Raw genomic sequence first — 20,228 nt, forward strand, 5'->3', positions numbered from 1 at the left:
TAAGAAAGGACTGTGCAACTGATCCTTGTTGAAAAAAACGGTCATAATTCATTTACTTTAATGGCAAAACAGTACTAGGACTAAGAAAATATGCAAGCAATTTAAGAGCAAAGACATTTCAAGGAAATTGCAGAGTGTATTTGAGATCAGAACTTTCAGCACTGAAAAATACTTTAAAAAAATTAAAAAGCTAGTTGAGGGATGTAAATATGCAATACAATTTTACAACCATAAATTTACATGCAAAACCCACAGACATTTGCAATGTTCTTTGTTTGATACTCAACAATAATCAAATACTAGTTTTAGAGTGTGTCTCTTCTAATGGCACTCCCTTGGATTAGCATTAAAAGATTTCTGCAAATGATGTATATTTATTAAAGCTCATGTCAATTAACAAAAATATGCCTAAGAATTTAGGATGAACTTTATTTTTTTTTAAATATTGAATAAAAATAAATGTAGACTAGAAAATCTCATTAATTTGGAATTTACTGGTTGGAAAAAAAACATTTCTTTGCCACACCTTAAGAATGGGAAAACTCCATCCCATTTCCTGTCCTAATTCCTGTTCCAACTTGCATAGCATGTTTAGTTCCAACGATTACACTACTTAGCAGATACATTCCTGTCCAAGAAACTCAGCCAAGTGTTGAGATTAAATCTTTATTTAAATTATAAGATAAAAATAGTGCCACGTGAATATTTTTGGGTAGCACTTCTCCCTACCCCATGGTAATAAGAGCTAGATATCAATCTATAACAATGAATCAGTGAAAGAAGCCATAACTCTAAAATCCAGTTGAGAAAACACACATTACGCGGTCACAGTCACAGAATTATTGAGATTAAAAGGGACATCTTGTGGTTGTGTGGTTCAACCTCTCTGCTCAGGCAGGGCCACCTAGAGTTGGGCTACACCCAGGACCATGTCCAGACAATTTTTAAATATCTGCAAGGATGGAGATTCCACAGCCTGGCAGTCTGTGCCAGTACTCAGTCACCATCACGGTGAGAAGTGTTTCCTGATGTTCAGGGGGAACCTCCTGTGTTTCAAGTTGTGCCCGTTGTCTCTTTCCCTGTCACTAGGCACTGCTGAAGAAAGCCTGGTTCTACCTTCTTTATAACCTCCCTTCAGATACTTATACATATGAACAAGACCCCTGAAAAGTCCCAATTCAACTTTGTGTATCACAAAGACAAGCTCAAACCTGTTTCAGCATTGGGTCAACGTTTAAATGGCTGCACTAGGTTGCAGACAACTATTGTAATGCCTAAACCATAGACATCTGTCCTTAGCAAGGTAAGTCCTTGCTGTTAATGCTGTTAAACATGCAGGACTTTTTTAATTTTTGGTGTTTTTTTAACATTACAAATCATCCTAACAGCCCCTCTCCTTGCTTTCTGAGTTAGTCTGTAGAAAAGCTCAGTACTGGTTTAGACATGGGTCAGTTCCTGCATGTGTCCATACACCCCAGAGAAGGGGTAAAGTAGCCTGAATGTGTCTGTACTCACTCATATAGTCAAGACTTCATACATAGCTAGGTCACAATACATAGAGAAGGCAAAATATCTCTGGTGGGCCACTTCAGCATTAATGTACACTGACAAGGAAACACTGACAAGGAAACTGCCTGAAGCTGCCTAGTAGGACACATTAAGCCCATCCCATTTGGGGAATTCAAACCAGAATCATCTCTTGGCCTTTGCTCCAAAAATAACAAGGGATCATGCTTTGTAAACAGAACGAAGATGTCATTTAGGCATGCATGTCACCATCCAGCTTTTCCAATACCCTAGTGGTTAGCATATTCAGATGAAGTGTGACATTCTTGTCTTTTATCAGTGATGTCTTCTTCTAGGGAAGTGTCCAGCAACCCAAATATAGAATTGACTAAGAGGGAACACATCTCACCTCTGTGTTATAGCTGGACAACTATACAGCCAAGAGATAAGAGTGCATTTGATACTTTTCTTCACAAACATTTCTTCCAGATAGCTCTATGATTATTCATATTAAAAATTATATTCTTTTAATTACACTAATCACATATAATTTACTGAATCTACTTGTCAATCTACCTCTATTCTTTGTTCTTTATTCATCAAATGCACTCTTAAATGTCTCTGTGCAGCCTGAGAAAAATTGCTCCTCATATGTCAAAAAATGAGTCCTATAGAAGATATAATTTATGAGAAGTATCAAACACACACATAAATACTGAAATAAATGTACTTATTTTGCAGTGTCAATGCAATTAAGTCCTGTCATTTTTTATACAGCCTTGGGAATCACAACATCAGTTATCATTAATCATAGGAAAGAATAAAATAAATACTAATCTGTACAAAGAAAAATAATATGTTCCTTTCTGACGACTACTAAAATAAACCACAATGGGAACATAAATAATTTATAAGATTTATATGTTTATATAAAGAGAGAATTTAGCATTCTAACTAGACTTTTACTGATCAAAACTAATGTCCCAGTAGTTAGTCAAGACCTGTACTCTGAAAATTCACACATGGCATTGATATAAAATATATTAGCAACACAACTGGGAGACTAGCTCTTAATAAACTATTTCTCCAAAAATTATGCTGCTTATGAAATACATACCACTTTCTCAAAATAGTTTTTTTTTTCCAAATGTTTTATTACTCTCTATCATGCCAGTTGATGGGAGGTAAGAAGTGGGGGTCAGATCTTCCTGACTCATGGAGCTGACTATGAAAACTTCTGTGGAACTAGTCACTGTTCAATCTTCTTTACTTCTTTTAGCCATTCACATTTATGCATTGTGAATGGAAGAGTTCATAGCCCCTATTTGATTGAATTTTAATACCTTCAGGTATTAAACATCAGGTATTGAACATCACTGCAAACAATTTTACCATTTATGGCAACCACAACTGACTACACAGATTGTCACACACACAAATAAGAGAAGTTTTCTGTCATATACCAACAAACCGTTCTGCAGTACAGTAACACTGGCACCTATTAAATGAATTTATAACTTAAAATTTCTTTCAAGTTTCTAGGATATCTCTGAAAAATTTGTGGAAGAAAATACGTCCAGCGCCTGTGGGTTTTTTGATATAACAGAGAATTTTCTACAGAAGATATGAAATACAAACATTTTTACAGGCAGTTTTCCTTGTTACTTCAGTGTTAATACATTTCCAGTTGATCTCAAAATGTACTATTATCTCCAAACTCCCTTTAAAAAGAAATGTGGTTTAGGCTGTTCTACCTTTTAGGCAGTGTTTTACAGCTTCCCTGTGAAGTGTTCTGTGGATGTGCTTCATATTTTAGTTCTACAGAGTGATAAATAGAGAAGGGAAAATGATAATGTAACAATCCATACCTTTTGGATTTATTTCTACAAACTTTCTGCTGGACTGCAGCAGAGATGACCGCTCCTATTAGCAAAAAGTGGGTATGGCGATTCAGGAACACAAAATGTTGTACTTGCATCCCCTCTGTATGAAAGTAGTTTTAAGGTAGTTAACTAGGTCAAAGTAAGAAGTAATTTTACTTTCATGAACATAGAGTCACACAGTGAAACATAATCCACAGAAGTCTACACGTGGCACACCAAATGTGTAAATAACTCATCTTTCAATCTCCTCGAGGATTACTGATGGGCAAACATCCAAATATAAGAGTTTCTGCTATTTTACAGTTTAGGAGGCTGTGTCATTATTTTTTTTCAAGCTCTTATGGTGACAAATGCTTAAATTATTTAGATAAGAAGAAAGGGACAAACAAAACAAAATATCGATTGAATCTTCATTAAAGTATTTCCTCATCTATGAAACTGTTGCAACTAGTTGTTTATTCAGGTAGAACACATTTTACCTCTCCCTGTTTTAATTGTATTAATATTTATTTGGTATACTAAATATATAATTGCATAATGTACACAGCTGCCCAGTGTTTAGGGTCTTCTTATCTAAGGAAAATGAATTATACCTTCACTAGTACTGTACCACTGTAGATTCATTTTCCTTACACACCAGTGTGTTGAGGAGGTATAAGCTGCATTGTGTCTCCAGAAGTGCAACATATTTGCATATTTCAAATCTGTGAAGCTTCATGGATGAGCAAACAAAAATAATCACTGCTGCACATATTTGTCTCAGACAGCAATTTAGATATAAATTTAGACATATATTTCTGCTGCTGAAATCTTTTTTTTTTTATGTGCCCAATTATTAGAGCATGCACAAGACAAAGGACTTGAATTAATACCCAGTAAACCAAAATAAAAGTACTAATCATGATAGTTGTTTCCTCTTAGAGGTCTGTTTGTGGGATTTTATAGTTCCTGAAATACAGCTCCAGCCATAAACAGACCATATCAATTTTTTAAAAGTATCTCCTAAGAAAATGAATTTACATATTATCACAAGAACAGCTGAACAGATTTAGAAATGGTAGTTTGTAGGAGTAGGTTAGCTGAAAAGTATTTTGAAATATAAAGGCCACCATTTGGCTCCCATTAAAAACAAAGAAACACAGAAGGTTCCACTGGAGCAGCACAGAGGCTGAAATAAGCATTTTGACTACAAAGCAAACGAATAAACAAATAGAAAATCCAAACAACCATTTACATGTCTCTGTTTAGAAATGCCTCCCAGCTTCTTAGAGAGCTTCTTAGAATATGTGGAAGGGAATAATTAATTGCTGTTTCATTTAGGTGGTTGTTTTGGATTTCTTTGTTTATTTATTCCCTAGTGTACTATGCCTTACAAAAAAATCATGATAAAATATATTAGAAATTAAGTACATATATTTCTATTAATACTAAACACACCTTGTAGCAGTTATTAAATCAATTAAGATTTCATAGATAACTGTCTCAGACAGAAATTTTTGTGGAATGGTTTAAGAATCCTATACTAAGTAATGCAATTCCATATTAAATTACGTGGAAAATGAGCACAAGGAAAAGAAAGTCAGCAGAACAGAATGTAAGATTTTTGAGAACATAAATAAAAATCCAAGAGCAAAATTTTTTGGTATTTAAAAGAAACAACAGGATTACTATGCAGAGTCCATTTTTCATTAAAATGTTAGGAATCTTTATACCTACTCTACGTGGATTAAAGGTGTTCTGTTGTGTAAAGAAGATAAAATCCTACTGATTGAGGATTTTAAAAAAAAAATCTGTCATACATATAAGACACAGGCTATGAGTCCATAATAATATGCATTGCCATGAAAATGTTGCAACAGCTGTGAGGAGTTGTGTTGCCAGTGTGCCAAATGAAAAACAAAACCTATTTCAAAGCACAGAAGACTGGAAAATAGAGCAGGCACTGGCATGCACTATGCATCACATTATATACTTGGATGGGTCAAGTGGATATTTGCTCTTACTTCATACACATTTCACTGAAGTAAAATTTCTGGAGTACTGAAAGAAAGAAATAGGAGTCAAGTAGAGGTCGACTCACAAGTAAGAATATTCAATATTCATTTCCTATAAAATTACTAAAACACGAATACGTCCATCCACAGCAGTAGGAAAGGTGTTGAAATTTTATTACGCCTTTTCCTCTGAAAAATTTCTTTGGACTAAGATGGCTTTGCCACTGGCAGCCTCATTTAACATAGCAATCACAGATTATTGCTTCTTGGTCCCTTGAAAAGGGTCAAGTTTGCAAATTCTCTGCTTATTTGTGCAATTCAAACTCATTAAACTGATACTGCTGCCAGAAGGTTACCACAAGGTTAGTGATGGGTAGTCAGACTGCCAGGATTCATTTTCACTGCTTGTGAGTAGGTGATTCCCTCCTAAGCATGAAACATGAACAGCTCCAAATATAACTTTCACTTTTTTCTTCTTCTTCTTTTTTTTTTTTTTTAATTGTTTATACCTTTAGAAGTCAGAATATCTCAATTCAGCCATAAGGATAGTAGAACTTAAAATTGTCTGGCATCAGATTTTGCTGTATTTCAAAATAAGAGTAACAGCGTGAAATATTTTTCTTAAATACTTTCAGAGAAAGATAAAGCAAAACGCAGAAGTGATGGCATCAAATAAACAGTATCACTTTGTCACTGTAACTGAAATATCCCCTTGGGATGTAACTGTCCTCTAATGAATGCAACGCTATGTATAATTTTAGCTTAAATTTCAAACAGAATGGACATTCATTCCTAAATATTAGACTGAGGTCATCTTTTTTTTATGCAACATCCAAAATAATACAACATTACTTATGTGCCATCAGCCAACACCTGTCCATGGAGGTTCAGACCGCTGATGAATGACACCAAGCCAAACAACTGCTTTTTCTCACCTCTCAGGGAGAATCCATTGTCACCTTTTGTTTTATTAAAGAAGTTGGCTGATTTTGCCCAGATGAATTTTTAAGAAATATATATACATATATAGATATGAGCATAAATGAATGAAAGGGAATTCTGGAGGTCCCAAATCACTGAAGTTCCAAAGTGGGTGAGGTTGCTTTGGCTTCATCCAGCCCAGGAACAGCTTCACGGGTGGAGACTCCAGAGTCTTTTTAGGCAACAGGTCTGGCCTCATGTTCTTAACCATTCTGAATCTGTAATTATTTATTTATTATTTATCTGTTATTGAAGCATAACACTCTCGTGGCAAAGAAAGTCACATTTGTCATTGGTATTTGCTTTATTCTGCTTTGTCTATTTATATGGAGAGTACTTAACTCACCGTGATACAAATTGCAGAAACTAATAGATATTGTAAAGGAAAATCTTTCTTTCTATAGTTGAGTAGAAGGATACTGTTATTTTCCCAGGTACTGACAAGACTGAAAGTTCATAATCAGCTCTTTTTATCTAGCACTATACAATATCACACTTGTTTCAAAACTGGTCTCCAATATCACAAGGGCACCTTGAAGTCCATGTTCCTCTGAGCCAAAGAGATCACTGCACTATACAAGCTGTAGTCTGTAACAATAGTTCATATATATATATGTATATATATATGAAAAAGGGATAGTCTAACTCAGATTCACATTCATGATTTAAATGGCTGATATTTTTGTTGGAATTGCCCAGCTGTCTGTTTCTGTGCATCGTACAAGAGAACTGAAATAATGCAGAATAATTAAAAAAAAAAAAGAACAGTCATATAAAAGGTAATTTGGGGGGTAAAATATGGTCTTCATCCAGGTAATAGAGAAAAATTGGGGTTTGCATGGTCTTTCTGAAGGGGCAGAGGGGAAATTTATCTAGAGATCATCAATGTGTAGGTGTCTCAAGACAATGATGAAAGGGAATTTATTTTTAAAACAACATGTTGTCAAAACAGGCATATGGAATTTCATCATGGACTGTTTAATTACAACTCTTATGACATACCCTAATACAAAAATATCCATTACAGTGATATTATCCCTTTCTTAATTCAACAGGATGGCAACAGTTTTTGCCTAAAGCTTTGTGAATAGCTTCCACTACAAAGTTAATCATGTTTATCGTCTATTTCAGAATTAGTTGGATTTGTACTATATTGTAGCACAAAGGTTTTCAAAATACTTTGGACAGCATTTCATAAAACAAACTTAATCCAATTCTGTCTGCCAGAGCATCCACATGCTGAACCTTGAAAAACCACATTACTGCATGAGTCAAGTTTCTGTCATCCTTTCACCTAATTTTGTTCTCTGACTTTTATGCCAATTATAAATTTAGAAATACGTGGAATCAGTGCAATGTTGGATGGGAAATTCATTTTTTATTCTTGTAAAATCAATGATTTAAGTGTTTTCCTTTATATACACACAGAATAAAGTAGATTATTCACATAAACACACCCTAGTTTTGATGCTATTTTTAGTGCAAGATCTAGTTAGACTTGGATGACTTAAACACAGTCTGACTATCACTGATTTTTTTCTCCCTCTGATGAAGAAGGCATTCAGAAGTGTAAAGACCAAATGTCTCTTTTTGCTTTTTCTCTCAAGCAGCTGGAGAATTACATGAGAAGGGAAAGAAAACTGAGAGTGTTATATTGAAAAATGGGCATGTTCGTGCATGAAGTTCAAACAAAATATGCTGGCAACACAGAACAAAGTTCACTGGCTAATTCTAAATACATCCTTTGGGTAATTTTTCAGAGGGCAGTGATCACAGAGTTAACATAATAAAGGCTCTTTCAATGGGTAAACTTCTAAAGAAACTAAAAATTCCCTTCTTCTTACACACTTCTCTCAAAACATAGATCCAATGCCAAGACCCTTCCAGCACACTGCCCTTGTGTCTGCTGTGTTCTGTATGAGTGCTACTCTGCTCCATAAGTTCTCCTGGCCTGGTTTTTTTCTGTTTGTTTGTGTCTCCTGTGTAATTTTTCCCTTCTTCATGTCATGCCTTGGAGAAAAGAGGGTCATCCGTTCTGTCAGGCTTCATCTCAATTCCTGCTAGAGTTCCTTTGAATAACAAGGACTCTCCTCATACTCCACTTCTGAAGTGCAAGTAATTTGCAGACCATTTTGATCTGGTGGAGTGCTCTCACTATATTTCCAGGTCTGCAGGTGTGGCCTGTCAAGTGAATGTATCTACGCTACCAGTATCAAGATATGCAGTTTAGGTTAACCCACATGAAGACCCCAGGTAAAACTATACTAATGCAGAACCCCAAAAGAAGAAGGAAGCTAAGAGATGCTCTCAAATGTAAGCCACTACCATAAAAATTAGTAAATGTGATGATGCCATCATTATTCTGTCCCCCTGCAAGCATTGATGTTACAAATGAATGTTAGATTTAGGCTGGAAGAGGAGTATCAGAATATGTAAGTATATGCTAATAGAGTTTATTCTGGTACTAAATTGGAAAATATGGAAAGTGTATGTAATTAAACAGTCATCCTCATATCTTAACGGGATGACCATGAACTGATCTATCTTGTACCTTTGATGTGGGTTAGCCTATATCAAGCAGCTGTTTTCTAGATGGCAATCTACACAACATTATGAATTCAGCTTTTCCTCTATTTTTTAAATATGTAAGTATATTTTGCATAAATATTTACATATTTTAAATATACAGTTTCTTAGGTCTTCCTCCCTTAATCTATGCAATAACAGTTAGACCTAAAAAAGAATATCTGGAGGTACAGCACATCCACTGTAAATGTACAAAGAAAACCTAAAGCTAAAATACATACACAAGAGATGGAGAATAGCTCTACAAAATGCTTTTCAGTAATTCTCCACTGAATAGCCATAAAAAAGCATTAAGTGTAGAGATGGGTGAACACAGCTGTGGATTCCTCTGTGATCCTGTATCAAGAGCTGTTCTGCAGATAATCCATTTAGAAATGCTCTTTGGCCAGAGCTAGCATGTGCCAAGTTTCTGCATCAGTCATGACATTCTCCCTTGCCCAGACAGAAGCCAGTCAACAACTAATGCGATTACATGGCCAGGATAGTTTTTAACAGGAAAATGGTTTAGAAATTTGCAAGTGGATTTGAATCGATAATCCTTTGAGTGAAAGGTGGCTTTTCATGTACCAATGCAGAATGACTATTTCTAGCAATGGAAACAGGAGACAAAAAGTCCAAAAGAAATTTGTTGGGGTTTGGCTGGGGGAAGGGGGGGTGTTGTTTTGGTTTACTTTGCTTTGCTTTGCTTTGTTTAAGGCTTCAGCCTGTTGAAGTGCTTGTCACTTGTTTTAGAACTCATACCTCAAGTATTTCTCTGAGTAGAAAGGAAGTTTCAATTGGATACAGTGGACATAGTCCCATCAGCAAGATATTTCCTTTAAATGGGCTGTGTTCTTTGCAATCTACATTGTGGCTCTATTAGAAGGTAACAACAGTCAAAGATGTCCATGAGCACTGTTTACCTCCTTTTGAAAGTGCAATTATGGTATAGTGAAGACTGTACTGAAAATTGCTTATTAACTATATAGGCAAAAGCAAAGTATTATATCCTAGCAGTACTGTTCTATTTCATTTTAGTAGAACTAATTTTATCTCAATAGCCAAAATTCATTACTTTAGACTACAGGCTGAATGAAGCAAAATGCAAATCACACTATTGAGGCTAATTGTTCCATTTCATCCAAATGAACAGCAACTTACTAAACATCAACTTGTTGCACTGATTTTCCTGTTACCTATTTTTTTTCTGAGCTTACTGTGGAAAAACAGGAAGCAGAGAACAAAACCTGAAAGTTTTGCCTTCTGAAAATATGGGCCTACCCCAGTGCAAATTTTAACTGCCTCATTCACCTAGCACAAAGTGTAAACTCTAATCAGAACATTTGGAAAGCACTGCAAATCCAAAATAACATGTAGTATAAGAATGACCCAAGCAGAAGCAAACAGAGCCTACATTTGACTATTTCCTTTTGTCTATCACAAACAGCACTTTTAATGGAAAATCTTGGAACTTTTCCTGCATCATCTTACTACAATTTACCTCTTAGTAAGTACTTGATAATTTTAGTTAATCAATATTTAATTTTTTTAATCTCTCCACAATTGCAAGCACTTGCACTTTCCCCATATTTCCATCCATGAGAAACTGTCTTCAGGAGTCAGCTGGCTGCTTCTAGTCTGAGCAGCTTCAGTGAATGCAGGAGTCCTTACACGCCCTTAGGCTGACCCTCGATTGACTTGCAGTAAATCTAGGCCATGGTAAAATATTGTGGCTTCTCTGCAACATGATATATAGAGGAAATCCCACATGTTAGGTTCCATTCCTGTCTACGGTTGTTTTTCTATGGTGACTTTCCATCCATTGGACGTCTGCGTTCCTTGCTCTTCTGCTTATATTAATACTTCTTTCTATAATGAGTTTTGTGGAAGTTATCTTTTTTCCTACATTTTTATGTAGGGTTTTTAATACTACTTATAGTTTATCTTTTGATTTTTTTTTAATGTATTCCTTTTAAATATTTCAGTTGAGTTTATTGTTGGCAAAGAGAATGGATTTATTGCAATAAAAACTGATGTACTCATCATTCTTTATTTTGAATAATTTATTAATGCAAAGCCCAAGAGTACCTTAGAAAAACCCGAAATCATACCTTCTGTGAACCTACCACACCTACATCCATAAATGCTGATGAGCTCAACACTCTCCTTACAACCTAATTAGTATATCTGAGCCATCTGCTTTTGTGCCAAAGTAATCTATGACCAAAGATTCAGCCAAAGCAAGTGGGTTTTTTTTATTTGCATCAAACCTCAAACTACATTCAAAAACAATCGATAAAAATGCATTACGTCTTTTAAGAGTGGGATTCATCAGACTTAAATCTCATCAAAAATTTCAAAGGGTTGGTTCACATCCAGCTACTTGCCTCTCAGTTTTGAACTGTACCAAAACAAACAAGGGATCTAAAAATAAGACTGCATTGTGTCTACTATCATCCTCCTTGTTCTATCTTTTTTCCAAATAAAATTGCAATGATATAATCCAGAGGACTGGGCAATCACCAACCACATGAAGTTTAACAAGGGAAAGTGCTGGATTCTGCACCCGGGGTGGGGCAACCCCAGCTGTATGTGCAGACTGGAGAATGAGATGCTGGAAAGCAGTGCCACTGAAAGGGACCTGGGGGTCCTGATCACTGACAAGTTGGATATGAGTCAGCAGTGCCCTGACAGCCAGGAGGGCTGTCCGGAGGGAGCATCAGGCAAAGCATTGCCAGCCAGTCGAGGGAGGGGATTGTCCCGCTCTGCTCTGCACTGGTGAGGCCCCACTTTGAATATTGTGGCAGTTTTGGGCACTGCAATATAAGAGAGACAACAAGCTATTAGAGAGTGTCCAAAGTAGGGCAAGGAAGATCGTGAAGGGCCTTGAGAGGAAGCTGTATGAGAACAGCTGAGGTCACTTGATCTGTTCAGCCTGGAGAAGAGGAGACTGAGGGGAGATCTCATCACAGTCTACAACTTCCTTGGGAAGAGGAGAGGCAGACTGCTCTCTTCTCTTTGGTGATCAGTGACAGGACCAGAGGGAATGGCCTGAAGTTGTGTCAGGGGAGGTTTAGGTTGGATATTAGAAAAAGGTTCTTTGCCCAGAGGGTGTTTGGGCACTGGAACAGGCTCCCCAGGGAAGTGGTCACAACACCAAGCCTGACAGAGTTCAAGAAGTGTTTGGATGATACACTCAGGCACATAATGTGACTCTTGGGGATGATCCTGTGCAGGGCCAGGAGCTGGACTTGAAGATCCTTGTGATTCCATGATTCTATGAAAATGAAGGAGGTTTTCAAACCTTTTCCCAATGAACAAAGAGGTGATCCAAATGAGAAAGGGTAAGCAAACAACAAGTTTACAGTCTGCATCAGAAAAAGGAAGAAAGAAAATAAGTCTATCTATCCTTCTGGCTTTTATAATTTGTTGATTTAAAAAAAAGAAAAAATCAACAAACCAAATTAGGTTAATAGACTAGTGAGGATGCCTGTTTCCTAGTTCATTTAATTATTTTCATTTTGTTAATTAATTTTGAGAATATTAACTTTAGCTTTAATGTTGAGGTTCCTACTTCTTTGGAATCAGATTAAGTGATTCCAAGGTCTTTCATGTCTTTTCTAGGTCTTCTTTCAACTGCTTTCATAACTGCTTGCTTCTATTTATATTTCTCCTACCACAAAGCCAATGTCACTAAGATACTTCTGTTCTTGCTAGTAAGAAATGTTAAATCTGCTATTTTTGGGAAGAGGCTCACCACCCTTTGTGCTGACTAATTACTTTCATTTCTTTCATCTTGTTTTCTATTTTCCATCTCCTTTATTTTGCATTAACCCCTTAGGGCTAGCAGTCTAATGGAGCCAGGCTTTCACGGCGATGACAGCTCCTTAACAATAGCCAGAGATGCTGAAGTATTTCTGTGTCACAGGCCGCAAAAAAAATTCCCACTTTCTTGATACAGTCATATTCATAGATAAGCTGTGATGAGTTCCATGTTTTCCTTTCACACTGCTTGTTCCAGTCCGATTGAGCAATGGCAGCAGGGAGACATTTTTCTCCTAGCCTCATCAAGATGTAATAACAGGGTTCCTATTGTTAGGGAGGCAAGCCTTGCTTCTGTTGGCACCGATAAGACTTTTAATGTAAACACAGTCCCCAAAAGACAACATACTTGTAGTTAAAAGAATACAAAAATGTCTAATAATAACATACCGTCATTCTGAATTCTGACACATGCTTCTGATATTGCCAGTCTTTCCTCTTTTAAGTCATAAACTTAACACCATAACCTAAGTTACAGCAGTCCAATAAAAGACACAGAGGTCAGAATAAAAGGTGTTTTTCCCTCTTATGAAGCTTGTTTAAAGCTAATAGTGAAAACAGCCAGAGCCTTGTCACAAAGAAACGGATATAAAAATAAAGGTCAGGAACCTGGCTCTCTCTGCCTCTGCCTCGGCCAGAAGAACCAGTCTAGCAAAGATGTGGTAATAGATCTCTTTGTGCTCTTTCAAAGCACAAAGGGACAGAATGGGTGACACTGACATGTCACATGCAACAAAACACAATGCCTCCTGTTCTTTGGCATAAGCTATCAGACTTGATTTTATTTTGCTCCAGGCCTGCAGGTGCACAAAACACTTCAGGAGTTCCTCATCCAAAATTCCTTCCAGCTTGGTACATGCTGTCCCTACTCGTAAGAAACAGATCTCAATAAAAGATTTAGCATGATTTATATCTAACTATTAAATGTTGTTTAATAGTGTAAGACTTTCTACAGGGTGGATAATTTTAGGATTAACCAGAGGTGATAATAAGCTTTGGTATACTGGCCTGCTCTCTCCTGATTGCAGAAAATGAATGGAATCAAAAAGTCAATTGATATTTGGCCACTACTGTTCTGATCCACCAGAGCAAAATTATATCATAGTGGAATGCAAAGCCAGGAATAAATAAAAAAAGCAACTCTAAAATGTCAAGCTTGTACATATAACACCAGTTAATTAGAGCCATGCACAGGCATGTAACAAACCTGACCACCAGTTACCAAGGTCACAGAACCTCCACTGAGCCAAGCGTCTGATTTTGCAAATTTGGGTTCTAGGTGTCAGAGTACTGTCCAAATGTAAAGAAGTTTTTCAAAACATTCCTTAGTTTATTCAAAAAGGCATCAGTGGCCCTGACAATAATTAGCTACAAGATTCACAATTTCATTACTACTGGAGAGACCAGTAGTAATGATATTCATTTTTCTATTGTTCATGTAAAGTCAAGGGTGATGACTGCCAGATATATCCTATCCACTTTGCCTAGTTCTCACTGCCAGGGAAAGCGTATAATATGATTACAGACTTGAGTACATTGCGGCACTAAGTCAGATGCTTTTTTTAAACTGCCATCTTCCCAATTCATTATTTATATTTGAAATACCACTAGTCCTAGCAGTGTAAAACATAAAATGACTTTGCAATCAATGCAGTAATGTCTCTCTGACTTTACAGTCTGGAACAAAGGCTTGAAATAACATAAATTGCCTCGTATTTTCTGGCAGACTGTTACTGCTGAAGTCTGGTGACAATTCAATGATTCTACCAGGTCACTACTAGGTAATGACCCACACTGGATGTACCTATAGCTTTTCGCAAATGTTTCCTGTGTAAGGTTGAAGACACTCATGCATTTTCACTGCATGTTTAAAGTACGGCCTGCAAAGTCAGGGAATGAAGAAATATGTCTCCTCCAAATCTAACTGGTCCTTTGATACGGAAAAACAAACATTTTAATGCTGGTTTAGTTTCCTGAGGACTCAATTATCCTTTTTCTGACAACCTTCAGTTTTCTCACAGCTTTTTAAATGTCTTGTGTTGCTGAATTTAATAAAATTATATTTAATATAAATGTAAGACTAAAGGAACAGATACCTATTCAACAGGGAGTGGAAAACATGAAACGAAGCACACTCAGTCACTCAGGTGTTTAATTTCATGATACCTACCATACAATTCAAATGTAATGTGTCAGAAGGCACTCTTTATATAAATTGTCAGTTATATCCTTGGATAGATACTGCCTGAAGAAGAGGTTGTTGCTAGGTCCAGAGAGATAACATGTAAATCTACCTCATCTCCCTAGAAAATACACAGTGAACACTGCAGCGTACAATGAATGTGCCACAGTCACCTTTCTATTTTCTGTCAAATTTATGACCATGCTTTCCTCAGAAACAGTTGAATAAGTTACTCCATGCTGGTGGGAGAAAAGCCAGAAAGAGTTTTACTCACTAAAAACATACACTACCACCTTCTTGAAAATCATTTGGTTTCATTTGGTTAACATAAGGCAAAGAGGGGGAAAGGAGAGAGCAAGCGATGTAGAATAAACCGTACCCTACCCTCTAAAAGCAGCATTTGGCACACAGATAAAGCACTAACGGTTTCTTAGTAGTGATAATTAGCAAGTCAGCTTCTGTCTGTTTATTTGTTTCCTATTCAGTTGTGTTTTGCTAACACAGTACTTCCAGTCACTTTCTTTCTTACCACACAGCAAATCTACCCGTAGATGAATTATTCTGGCACTATTCAATATTTTTACTTTTTTTTATTGTCCACAGAGTTTACATGTAGCTATTTTTGAAACATGAGTAAAATTGCATTACACAGAGTATTTTTGTTCATTTGCCCTGTCACATCCTTTGCAACTCTAATAGTTGTGTTGGATAAGTTGAACAAAGTAGTTTACAAGCTAAATATAGTCACCACTAAATGAAGGACTAGATCATGATGAGAGCAGACTTCTGGGATTACATTCACAGTGCCAGGGCAGCAGCAATCCCAGAGGGCAGAGAGATGTTCAGATGAAAGAGGAAGGCAATAAGTCTTGGACAGATGGCTTTATACAGCTTCCAGAGAACAGTTCTTTTTTTGCTAGACTATGTTTCTGATTTACTTGTACTGCCACAACTGCTCCAAGAACACGTCATCATAGACTTTTCCCAACCTGTGTACACAAGAAATGTTCAGGAAAAGGTGATGTTGCATGCTGCAAATGTTGAGGCCTCCAGATATTAGACAAACTATTCTATTTCCCTTTTTCTCCCTTCTTTATGAGACACCTTCATCTTTTCACTAGGTTTCTTTCATTTTACTTTCCTCATCTATACTCTTACTTTCTACTTGTTCTTAAATTTTAAAGGAAATTTTCATGAATTTCTGCTACCTCCTCCTTCAATCAACTATTTTTTTTTTTTTTTTTTTTTTACTGAGGGTGGATATGATGAGGGAATTTTTTCCCTAAATGTACTAATAGATTGCTTCTCACTCCCATGATGCTAGAAGGGTAGGTTGAGGAAAAATAGAGGATAAAGAACACAACTGAATAAACAAAAAATCTGCTTTGCATTCATGAACTGCTTATAAGAATAAAATCTTGCCACTGATTTTCTAGTTACAATCAAGATGCATATCTCAAGTGCAACTAGTAAAAATTCTGTGACTACAGCAATAAAGCTGCAAGAACAATACAAATCAGAAAGCAAGGCAAAATTACTCTGCCAGACAAAGTGCTCCAGTGAAACTGGAATGAGAAAGAAGCTTTTAAAAGCAAATTTTCCTCTTTGACCTTAAAAAAACCCCACAACCAGTTCAATTGCAGAGAGATATTTACCCATGGTAGTTCATACTTTTCAGAGACGATTTTAGATTGCTGAAAGGTTAAGGCAAAGAACAGCCCAGACTAGAAGAACTCAAAGGACAAAATCAAGCTGTCAGAAAAGACCCAGAAATTAAATTAAGGTCACCTATACCACCTTGATTCAGGCTCCCACTATATCATCTGCAATAACATGGATGTTATTACATGTTTATTTTTCTTTTTGCTACATTCACTGAATAATTGCAGCACACAGTGTTTATGGTGTTTATTTAATAGAAAGCAAGACAGTAATTTTTCAAAGCCTCCAGCTGCGAATGAAACTTAAGGCACTGTGATGACAATCGCCTCCATAACAAGAGCAGGCCCATGGGACCAGGTCCTGTGATCACGCAAATAAAGGTAATACTGTCACACAAGGGGCAAGCCTCTGCTTGGCATTTCTTAATTTTGAGTACTTGTAAACTTTATATTTTCTTAATGTGTTCCTCTCTGTACGTATTTTCTAAACTAACTGAGGTAAAATAAAATGTAACAGAAATTGTTGTATCATGGTGATGATCTGTATAGATTATCAGTAGAAGGCTGATGTCTCTTGGTGTCTGTCAACTTCAAATAACATTTCTGAAGCGGAGCACATGACTGTGGTCACAGAGCTTTTTTCAGTCTTTTCCAACTACTTTCCATCTTCTCTGATTTTTTCCATACCAGGATTTTCCCCATGAGTTGCCTGTTTTTTCTCTTTTCCATTCTTCTTGACTGCATAATGATGATTTCCCTCTGTCAGCATCTCCCTCACAGTTTGTCCATCTTTACTAATACTCAGTTCTTTACTAATAACCTGATTTTTCCCTGATGATCCTGGTTGCCATGCTTGGGTTCCTCCCTGCCCTGCCCCAGTTCTACTGAGCTCTGTATCACAGCCTCCTCCTTTGCTTCCAGTTGACAGGATTTTCCACCTCTGTATTTGAGGCAGGTAGTCAGAAAGATTTTTGTAAAATGATCCTAGTTTTCAGAGAAGAGGCCTAATTCCAAAACTCTCTCTCTTCATGAACTCTAGAGAATTTTAAGACTACATGGCTTTGTATCTTTTAAGCCTAATTTTAGGTGGTAAATACATCATCTGTTAGTGGCTGGGCAGTGACAGCAGTGATGGGAGTCCCCTTATTTATCCTGTGATATAATCTTAATTTTTTTACTGATGAAATCTAAGAAATCTACCCAGTGGTGGTATATGGTAACTCTTCAAAACTTAAAAAGGCTGGATTTCAAAAGGGACAGCAAAAGATGAAGGAAACTTGGCACATGGACCACCTCCATTTTCATGATCAAATGTTCAAAAAGAAGGAATCTTCTGAATATTGTTATTGTACCTAAACAGTCAACCATACATACGGATTGAGTTGCCTGTAAGAAACAGATTTTACAGCAACTTAAGGATATACTTCTTATTCCTTTCACACCCTAGTACTAGTGAATGTGTTGCTTTTAAAGGGTCTCAGTTATTTATCATAAAAATAAATATCCCTAAAGTTTTCTTCTACATAACAGAAGTTAACAGGAAACCTATCCTAAATATGTATCTTAATGCAATCTTTCACAACATCTTGTACAATTAGAGTACATCAATATATCACTAATTCCATAAAGACCTCCACTGTTTGGAACTATCATTTTTCTATTTATTCAGAGTAAAGCAACAATTAAACCATTGTGTTAATTATAACACTGGTTATGTGTTGGTGGCTTCCATTGTACATGGCTAATGCTTGAGTGATGGCTTTTCTGTAATTCATGATTGACATTGATCTGATAAGGAGATGTAAGTAAAATTTTCCTTTTAGACTAAAAATATTTAAGACAAAGAAGTATCTAATGATCAGATTTTCCAAGTATTTTCATGAAATCAGTCTCTCTTCAATATTTAATGTGTGTGAGGTTTTTTATGTAGAATATTATTTGCTTATCAAAGGTATAGTTTCATTTGGATGTATTAATTTAAAAACAAAACGAAACAAAACCTGGAAATGTTAGAATGAGACATAAGAACAAAAAGTTACCAAGTCCGTCTCTCTTTACTGAAGTAGCTTAGACCATTCTTAATAGATGCTTTCCTACTCTCTCTTGAAAAGCCTCCAAAAATAGAAATATTATTTTTACACCAGGTAGCCTGTTCTTGTTATTAGTTATCAAATTTTTTTAATTATCTTTTCCCATTTAACTTAAGCCTCTCATGTTGCAAATTCAGCCAACTTCGTTGTCCTCATCCTCTGGTGGACATGGAAGAGAGGTGAAAACCACTATGTAACAGCCTGTATAAACTGGAGGATTTACCTTTTAACAGTCTTTTTTTTCTAAACTAAGTAGACTCAGTACTTTTAAATTTTCCTCAGAGATCATACTGTCTAAATCCTTTGGCATTTCTAGCACTACTCTGAACTCATTCTAACTTGCCCACATCATTCATAGAGAGCAATTCCTAAAATTAGACACATCATTTTTGCTGAGGCCTCACTAGATCTGGAAAAAAAGGCAGAACAATTACTACCTTTTTTATGTACAACACAGCTGCTAATACCTCCTAGAATGAAATCTGATTTTTTTAACCACATCAAACTGTTGATTTACATTTATTATGTTGCTGTATGCAATCTCCCCAAAATCCTTTTCTGCAATTCTTCTGTCTAAGGAGTAATTCCTCATTTTTTTTCTTTTTTTTTTTTTTTTTTTTTTGTTTTGTTTTGTTCTGTTTTGTTTTGTTTTGGGGTTTTTTTTGGTTGTTTGGGTTTTTTCTTTTGTTCCCTTAGTGCCTTAATATATATTTTTCTTCACTGGATTTCACCTTACTGTATTCAGATAATTTCTCTAATTTATCATATTCACTAACTTCTCACTTTTTTTTGTATTGAGATATTTTGCTGCTCCAAAATTTAATTAATTCTTTAATTAAAAGTTATAGATTTCTACCCTGATAATTATCCTTCATTAATTCTATCTTCCCATGGACCCTCCCTAACAACACTCTGAATTTGCAAAGTCTCCCTTGCTGAAATATACTTCTGTCTGTCTTTATCATCCTCTTCCACATATGCATCCTCTCCCTAGAATCCCAAATACATAATAATAATTTTTGTGTATCATAATAATCAACATGTCTCCTGTCTTTGGATTTTCAAGTAGTATTATCTGCCTGGTTAGAATCACACCTAAAACTGCTACTACCAATCATTTATCCAAATAAAAATATTGTGTCCATCTGACTACCTGTTATTCCTTATGTGAAAAGCAAAATTATTCTTTCAAAGATACAAACTTAATAAAAGCCATCTCCCACAACCCTGCTGTTTCGATGTATTACATAGCTACACAAAAATAGCCTCTTCCACACCTACTCCTTCTGTTTGGCAGTTTATAGTAAATCCTTACCATTAAAGTAACCTTATTCTTTTTCCCTTTCATCTTCACCCAAGTATCCAACCACACTGACTCCTCCTCAACTTAAGAGCAGGTATGTGTACATTCCTGCTCCGCAGAACAACAGTTCCCTGTATTTTTCCTTCAGCATGGGCAGAGTTTCACCCTATATTTAAACTGAATATTGAGTTACATGAGCATTGTAACTATTTCACATAAACGTTGACTTATATCCTGAAGC

Source organism: Chiroxiphia lanceolata, chromosome 2 (genome assembly GCF_009829145.1).
Source record: "Chiroxiphia lanceolata isolate bChiLan1 chromosome 2, bChiLan1.pri, whole genome shotgun sequence".
Classification (NCBI taxonomy): Eukaryota; Metazoa; Chordata; class Aves; order Passeriformes; family Pipridae; genus Chiroxiphia; species Chiroxiphia lanceolata.